We start from the raw sequence: 8,677 nt of genomic DNA on the forward strand, positions 1-8,677 counted from the left end.
GGGGTGGAAGGAGGAGGAAAGGGCCCTTTTAACTCTTCTCTGCCCGGGTGTTCTCTCTCCCCCCCCCCTCCAAAGTCTTTGGAAATCGTCAAAATTCCACGGGGATCTTTTCCAAGGCAGAACCCCCCCAACTGAGCTGGAAGAAAGGAAAGCGGGGCTTCCTTTTCGAAGCGCAACGAACGGAGGAGATTCCTTCCCTCTTCGCAATGTTTCTTAAATTTGTCGGTTGGGGCTGCGGGGGGGGCGGTGTGGGTGTGTGTGTGGGTGGGTGGGTGGGTGGGGGGAAGGTTAGCGAAAGAAAGAAAATAAAGTTGGAAGGTTTAGTAGCGAGTTGAGTGCTGGGAACTGTCCGGGCAAAAACTCCCCATCTCAGCCTGTTTTTTTTTTTTTTAATAATTTAGGTTCTATTGAGTTGATCAACCGATGAATAGATAGATAAATAAATAATTAACCAGCTGCTCCCATAAGACTTTGGGTCTCATCCGTCCCTCTTATCCTTTCTCTTCCTCTACTGTTTTTTCAAAGTTGACCAGCATAACCAACCTTCCTTCCTTCCTTCCTTCCTTCCTTCCTTCCTTCCTTCCTTCCTTCCTTCCTTCCTTCCTTCCTTCCTTCCTTCCTTCCTTCATCCCCCTCTCTCTTTCTTTTCTTCCTTCCTTCCTTCCCTTCCCTTTCCTTCCTCCCTCCCTTCCTTTCCTCCTCCTCCATCTTCTTCCATCTCCTTCCTTCCTTCCTTCCTTCCCCTCTCTCTTTTCTTCTTTCCTCCCTTCCCTTTCCTTCTTCCCTTCCTTTCCTCCTCCTCCATCTTCTTCCATCTCCTTCCTTCCTTCCTCCCTTCCTTTGCTCCTCCTCCATCTTCTTCCATCTTCTTCTCCCTCTCCTTCCTTCCTTCTTTCCTCCCTCCCTTCCTTCCTCCCCCTCTCTTTCTTTCTTTTCTTCTTTCCTTCCTTTCCTTTTTTTCTCCCGTCCTTTCCTCCTCCTGCATCTTCTTCCATCTCCTTCCTTCCTTCCTCCCTTCCTTTGCTCCTCCTCCATCTTCTTCCATCTTCTTCTCCTCTCCTTCCTTCCTTCTTTCCTCCCTCCTTCCTTCCTCCCCCTCTCTTTCTTTCTTTTCTTCTTTCCTTCCTTTCCTTTTTTTCTCCCGTCCTTTCCTCCTCCTGCATCTTCTTCCATCTCCTTCCTTCCTTCCTCCCTTCCTTTGCTCCTCCTCCATCTTCTTCCATCTTCTTCTCCATCTCCTTCCTTCCCTTCCTTCCTTCCCTTCCTTCCTTCCTTTCTTCTTCCTCCTTCCCCATCCTCCTTCCTCTTCTCTTCTCTTCTTCTTCTCTTCCTTCTCCTCTCCTCTCCTCTCCTCTCCCATCTCTTCTTCTTCTTCTTCTTCTTCTTCTTCTTCTTCTTCTTCTCTTCTCCTCCTCCTCCTCCTCCTCTCCTCTCCTTCTTCTTCTTCTCCTTCTCTCTCCTCTCCTCTCTCTTCTCCTCCTCCTTCTCCTTCTCCTTCTCCTTCTCCTTCTCCTTCTCCTTCTCCTTCTCCTTCTTCTTCTTCTTCTTCTTCTTCTTCTTCTTCTTCTTCTTCTTCTCCTTCTCCTTCTCCTTCTCCTTCTCCTTCTCCTTCTCCTTCTTCTTCTTCTTCTTCTTCTTCTTCTTCTTCTTCTCTCTCTCTCTCTCTCTCTCTCTCTCTCTCTCTCTTTCATCAGCCACTTGGATCTTGTGTCCAAAGTGGGTGAGAGGCAGCTTGAGGTCGGATTGCTTGATTCTCATTGGATCCTTCATTTTCCTCTTTGAAAATTCATGCAGAAAATCAAGACGATGATTTGGTGGGTAACGGGTTCATCTTCCTCCTCCTCCTGAACCTTACCAAATTTAGATTCTGGCTTTTTGAAATGTTTTGCAAATAGTATTTTTCAATGAGGTGGGTTGTGGCAATGAACACAATGAAGTAAAATTTGCTATTTAGGATAATCTATTAAAAAAAAAGCTATTTTCATGTATTTGTAAATCATCCCTAAGGGGAAAAAAAGTGTTGGTCCTTTAAGAGAGATTTGATCCTGAGAATTAGTGAGTAGTGCATAGTTTAGAGGCTGTAGACCAGTGGTTCTCAACCTGTGGGTCGGGACCCCATTTGGGGTCGAACGACCATTTCACGGGGGTCGCCAAACAACGCAGTCCGCTATTTTTTCCGCCTTTTCCTTAGCTGTGCTACTCCCTTTTATTCTATTGGCTTTTGAAAGCCAATAGAATAGACTCTCTTGAATAGAGTCTAATTCTATTGGCTTTCAAAAGCCAATAGGAATTGTCCAGGCTGTCTCTGCCCTGCTGAGCCCGCCAAAAGTCCCACTCTGCAAACGGTGCTGCACCAGTTGAGTAGTCCTCGACTTATGACCGGTTGGGGGTCGCGGCATTAAAAAGGTTGAGAACCACTGCTGTAGAGCATCACTTGCCAAGTTGTGTGATTCTTCAACTTCTTTGGCATAGGTTTTAGCAAGCCTTACTTTTCTCTATCAGTGAAATGGGAATAATATATATTGGTTAAATCAATTATGTTTGGTTAAATGTGGACTCCAATTCCCAGAATTCCCCAGCCTGCCATGTCAGCTGGGGAATTCTGGGAGTTGAAGTCCACACCTCTGAAAGTTGCCCAGGTGGAGAAACATTGGATTGCAGGGGTTCTCAATCTTGGCAACTTTAAGACTTGAGGACGTCAATTCCCAGAATTCCTCAGCCAGCTTTGCTGGCTGAGGAATTCTGGGAGTTGACGTCCACAAGTCTTTAAGTTGCCAAGGTTGAGAACCCCTGGTCAATTAAGGAAATGTGGTCAGCAATTTCTGAATCTTGTTATAACCTACCAAAAATAAAGATGGATTGAAATTCATTAGGGCTGCTAAAGTTGACTTCTTTTGCAAAGCTGGTTTCTGTCCCCAAAGACCCCTGTACATCTTGTGGTCCTTGAGGAACAACCTCTATAACCGAAGAAGCTTGTTGGATGAGAAGCAACATGTTTCAAGAAAGTCCAGTTGCCTTTGGAACAGCAGTGACCTGAATGAATATAGACGACAAGCTCTGTATTTCCCCAAATTGACCCCTGAGGTCAATGTGGGGCTGGCTTTGTCACCAGGGTGAGAGCCTGCATTAAGCTGGCACCCATCCAAAGAATAACAACTGCGTTTATGGATCACCTTCCTCTCTCAGTGGTTTTGGACCATAGGGGAATAGTGGCATCTGGTATTTGATCTGCCTGAAACAAAAAGTGTTATATGTAAAAGTCCCACAAGAGGGCATGGCAATATTTTGGAGGAGGTATGTATGTATTGTGTATTCATATCTCTGTTATTTTATTTTGAAACTTTAGGGGAAAAAAACCCAGAGCTTAAAAGAGGAGGGTCTTTTTCTCAGAATCTTTCCCTTCTTCCTTCCTTCCTTCTTTCCTTCCTTCCTTCCTTCCTTCCTTCCCTCCCTCCCTCCCTCCCTCCCTTTTTCCTTCCACTTTCCTCTTTTATTTCCTTCTCTCACTTCCTCTCCCTTTTTTTATTTTTCTCTATTGCTTTTTTCTCCTTCCTTCTTTCCTTCCCTCCCTCCCTCCCTTTTATTTCCTTCCACTTTCCTCTCTTATTTCCTTCTCTCACTTCCTCTCCAATTTTTTTATTTTTCTCTATTGCTTCTTTCCCCTTCTTTCCTTCCTTCCTTCCTTCCTTCCCTCCCTCCCTCCCTCCCTTTTTCCTTCCACTTTCCTCTTTTATTTCTTTCTCTCACTTCTTATCTTATTTTTTATTTTTTCTCTATTGATTCTTTCCCCTTCCTTCCTTCCCTCCCTCCCTCCCTTTTTCCTTCCACTTTCCTCTTTTATTTCCTTCTCTCACTTCCTCTCCCTTTTTTTATTTTTCTCTATTGCTTTTTTCTCCTTCCTTCTTTCCTTCCCTCCCTCCCTCCCTTTTATTTCCTTCCACTTTCCTCTCTTATTTCCTTCTCTCACTTCCTCTCTAATTTTTTTATTTTTCTCTATCGCTTTTTTCTCCTTCCTCCCTCCCTCCTTCCCTCCCTCCCTCCTTTCCTCCTCTGCTTTTCTCCTTCTCTTCTCTTCTCTTCTCTTCTCTTCTCTTCTCTTCTCTTCTCTTCTCTTCTCTTCTCTTCTCTTCTCTTCTCTTCTCTTCTCTTCCTGCTTTCCACCCACCCCAGCCATAGCTCCCTGGGCCATCCAGTAGAGGAGCAGCAGCCTTGGGCAGCCACCCAGCCACCCACCCACCCTTCTCCCCTCCCCCTTCAGAAGCCGCATCTTTGATTCCACCACCACTTCTGCCTCCTTTTTACCTCTTCTCTGTGGCCTTTTGACCTCCCCCCGGAGCTACAAAAGTAAAATCCTCAGAGAAGCTCGCTGCGGGAATGTTAATGAATCCGCAGCACAAAGGCGTAAAGACTTTTACTTCAGTGGATTGGGAGGGGGGAAACGGGCCTCATTGAGATGATATTTCTGTGTGGGGTGAAGATGTTGAGGTGGGGGATGAGAGGGAGACCCCTAGCATTATCTCCAGATCTGCCATGAAAAAAATAGGAAGAGCAAAGATTTACTTCTTCCTTTCTGAAACTTTAGATCCTGCCACCTCTTCATTTGCTCGCTAACTTAAGAATTACCTGAAACTCCAAGGTTATGGAAGATCTAATGCCAGAAAAACAAAAACAAAAAAAGCCCTCAATCTTTAGGAAGGAAAATAGGAAAAAACAAACAAACAAACAAGAAACAAGAGCAATTTTCCATTTATTTCCTTGCTACAAAGCAAGCAGACGTCTTTTAATTTTTGTCCGTTGTTCCTTGCAACTCAAGACACTCAAAATCCAGGGAAGGATTAAGCATAAATTTAAGCAATGGCAGAAGTTGACTAATTCTTCATTGGCCTTGTGGCATGATTGTAAGTATGTTTACTTAGAAGTAAATTCCACAACCTTTAGAAGGTAAGTATGTTTCGCAGTGCAGCTTCTGTTCTTCATTTATGATTGAATAAGAGATTATAATATTCTTTTCAGCCCTAAAAAGATTCTAAAGGAAGATAAGGATTAAGATTGTGGCTTTAAAAATGACAACTGAATATCCCATAAGCCGGAAGCCGTGCCTGAAAAATAGATTTCTTTCTTTCTTTCTTTCTTTCTTTCTTTCTTTCTTTCTTTCTTTCTTTCTTTCTTTCTTTCTTTCTTTCTTTCTTTCTTTCTTTTTCCTTCCTTCCTTTCTTTTTTCTTTTTCCTTTCTTTCTTTCTTTCTTTCTTTTTCCTTCCTTCCTTTCTTTTTTCTTCTTTCTTTCTTTCTTTCTTTCTAAAATTTATATAGCCGCTTATTTGCTCACGGTGAGCTTCTTAAGAAGAATCTAAACATAGCAAAAGAAAAAATAGGATATGCAAGCAAACAATCAAAGCTAAAATTACACTTATTTAAGGTCCAGCAAAATCAAAGCTGAAATTGTGGATACCTTGTTAATAGCTGTAGCAAAATTATATAAGCAACGTCACATTAGAGTTTAAAAAAACATGTATTGGAGTTTATGGAGAAATGAAATTAGCAATACTTACTGGGGCCGGCACCAAAGAAACCTTAGAAAATGAGAATGTTAAGATCACGTGAAATTCTAAAATGCAGACTGACAGATATGTGAAACACAACATACAGGTAACCCTCTATGATATCTCACTACCTGTGAGAGGAATCTTGGAGTCCTAGTGAACAATCACTTAAATATAGCCAATCACTTAAATATGTGGCAGCAGCCAGAAAAACCAAAACAATCCTAAGCTGCATTAATAGAGGGATAGAATCAAAATCACCTGAAGTTCTAGTACTGCTTTACAAAGCCTTAATAAGACCACACTTGCAATACTGCATCCAGTTCTGGTCACCACAATATAAAAAAGATGCTGAGACTCTAGAAAGAGTACAGAGAAGAGCAACAAAGATGATTAGGGGACTGGAGGCTACAACATTCAAAGAACGGTTGCAGGAATTGGGTATGTCTAGTCAAATGAAAAGAAGGACTAGGGGAGACATGATAGCAGTGTTCATATATTTGAGGGGCCCCTACAAAGATGAGGGGGTCAAACTATTTTTCCAAAGCACCAAAAGGCAAGGCAAGAAACAATGGATAGAAACTAACCAAGGAGAGAAGTAACCTAGAACTAAGGAGAATTTTTTTTTAATAGTGAGAGCAATTGAACAACTTGCCTTCAGAAGTTGTGGGTGCTCCATCACTGGAGGCTTTCAAAAGGAAACTGGATACCCATTTGTCTGAAATGGTATAGGGTCTACTGCTTCAGCAGGGCGTTGGTCTAGACATCCTCTGAGGTCCCTTCTAACTATTATTCTATGTTCCTCAACTTAGGACAGTGATGGTGAACCTTTTAGAGACCGAGTGGCCAATCTTCAACCCAAAACCCACGTATGTATTGCCGGGTGCCAGGTGGTCATGGCCCGCATGGCTACAGTGGTCATTGCAGATGGGTGGGCGTGGCCAGGGTGGGATGGGAGGGATTCTTCTGGAGGCTGGGAAGGGTTAGGGGAGATCCAGGGGTCTCTGGCGGGTGGGGCGGTGGGCAAGAGGCTGGTTCTGTGGGGTGAGGTGAGGCAAGGCGGGGGTGCCATGTCACAGGGCAAGGCGAGGCAGGGGCTGAGGTGGCTGCTGCCTGACACCATTGGCCCCCGCACACAGAGGCCAGCAAGTGCATGGGTGCTGGGATGCATCTGGCCACGTGGGACCTTGGCGAATTAGTGGACGGCTGGTTGAAGAGGATGGTTGCCATCTCCGGGGCATGGCACATGTGCCCACAGAGAGGACTCCGAGTGCCGCCTCTGGCACGCGTGCCATAGGTTCATCACCACTGACTTAGGATCATAACTGGAACTGGAAAATTCATTGTCAGGTGTTGCTGCTGTTATCTGAAGCGTCAGGTGTCGATACCCAGTTTTACTATGTTTTCTGTAACAGTTGTTAAAGGAATCACCACGGTTCGCTAAGTGAAACACCACATGATTGTAATGTGTGATCTTCCTGGCTGGCTTCCCAACTGATGTTGCTTGCTGGAAGTCAGAAGGGAATCATTTGTCATACATGTGAGCAGCTTGCCAAGCAAAGACCAAAGAGACACTGTAATGGTTGTACGTGTGAGGACCGGTTGTAACTTTTTAATGACATTGTAACTTTGAATAGTCATGAGTCAAGGACTACCTGCACCTAACACTACAATTCCTGAAAAAAATAAGTTTTGGTCCTCACAATATAAAAAAAAGATGTACAGAGAGGAGAAACAAAGATGATTAGGGGACTGGAGGCTAAAACATACGAGGAACGGTTGCAGGAATTGGGTGTATCTAGTCAAATGAAAAGAAGGATTAGGGAGAACATGATAGCAGTGCTCCAATATCTGAGGGGCTCCTACAAGGATGAAGTGGTCAGGCTATTTTCCAAGCACCTGAAGACAGGACAGGAAGCAATGGATGGAAACTAATCAAGGAGAGAAGCAACCTAGAACTAAGGAGAAATTTCTGACAGTGAGAACAATTAATCAGTGAAACGACTTGTCTCCAGAAGTTGTGGGTGCTCCATCACTGGAAGCATTCAAGAAGAAGACTGGACGGCAAGTTGTCTGAAATGGTATAGAGCAGGGGTAGGCAACCTTAGCTCTTTTATGACTTGTGGACTTCAACTCCCAGAATTCCTGAGCCAGCCATGCTGAGGGGAAAGGGAGAGGTTTCCAAGCTGAGCCATGCTGCCTCAAGAACTCTGGGAGTTGAAGTCCACGAGTCATAAAAGAGCCGAGGTTGCCTGGTATAGAGTCTCCTGCTTGAGCAGAGAGTTATAATAATAATAATAATAATAATAATAATAATAATAATAATAATAATAATAATAATAATAATAATAATAGTAAAGTTGGAAGGGACCTTGGAGGTCATCTAGTCCAACCCCCTGCTCGGGCAGGAAACTCTACACCATTTCGGACAAATGGCTGTCCAGTCTCTTCTTAAAAACTTCCAGTGTTGGAGCATTTACTGCTTCTGGAGGCAGGCTGTTCCACTGATTAATTGTTCTCACTGTAAGGAAATTTCTCCTTAGTTCTAGGTTGCTTCTCTCCTTGATTAGTTTCCACACATTGCTTCTTGTCCTGCCTTCAGGTGCTTTGGATTAGAAGACCTCCAACTCTGTTATTTTGTTATTCTATCAGCCTGGGACTACAAAATCTAAAGGAAGTAGAATCCAATTACGAAAGATTGCTCTGTTGAGTGGATTTTCTGCTTATGCCAATAAAACAATAATGGCCAATGCAATATATCGTAGGCTGTCCTAAAGGTAAATTTCTAAAAAAAAAGAAAAAAAAGAGAGAGACAAGATTCACATCTAATACATACGTAAATAATAAAATATGGCTTGTTCAAGGTAAATTATGGGTACGTATGCAGGAGGTTCTGCAAAATGCAGTAGACTGATGGATCTCTTACGTTGCTTCCCATTTTATGTTCACTTCTGAGGAAAGAATATCCAGATTTTAATTCTCTGTTTGTTAGCCAGGCTTGTAAATAATACTTGCAGTCCAGTTATTCTCCTTTTCCTACTTGTTAAAAGTGACTCCAATGTAAAACGCCTGCATTTTGATATTGGGGAGGTGGGTGTGGTTATGCAACTACACAAAAATAAAAACCCATACTCTT

Source organism: Crotalus tigris, unplaced genomic scaffold (assembly GCF_016545835.1).
Source record: "Crotalus tigris isolate CLP2741 ecotype Arizona unplaced genomic scaffold, ASM1654583v1 scf7180000024367.1024689, whole genome shotgun sequence".
Lineage (NCBI taxonomy): Eukaryota > Metazoa > Chordata > Lepidosauria > Squamata > Viperidae > Crotalus > Crotalus tigris.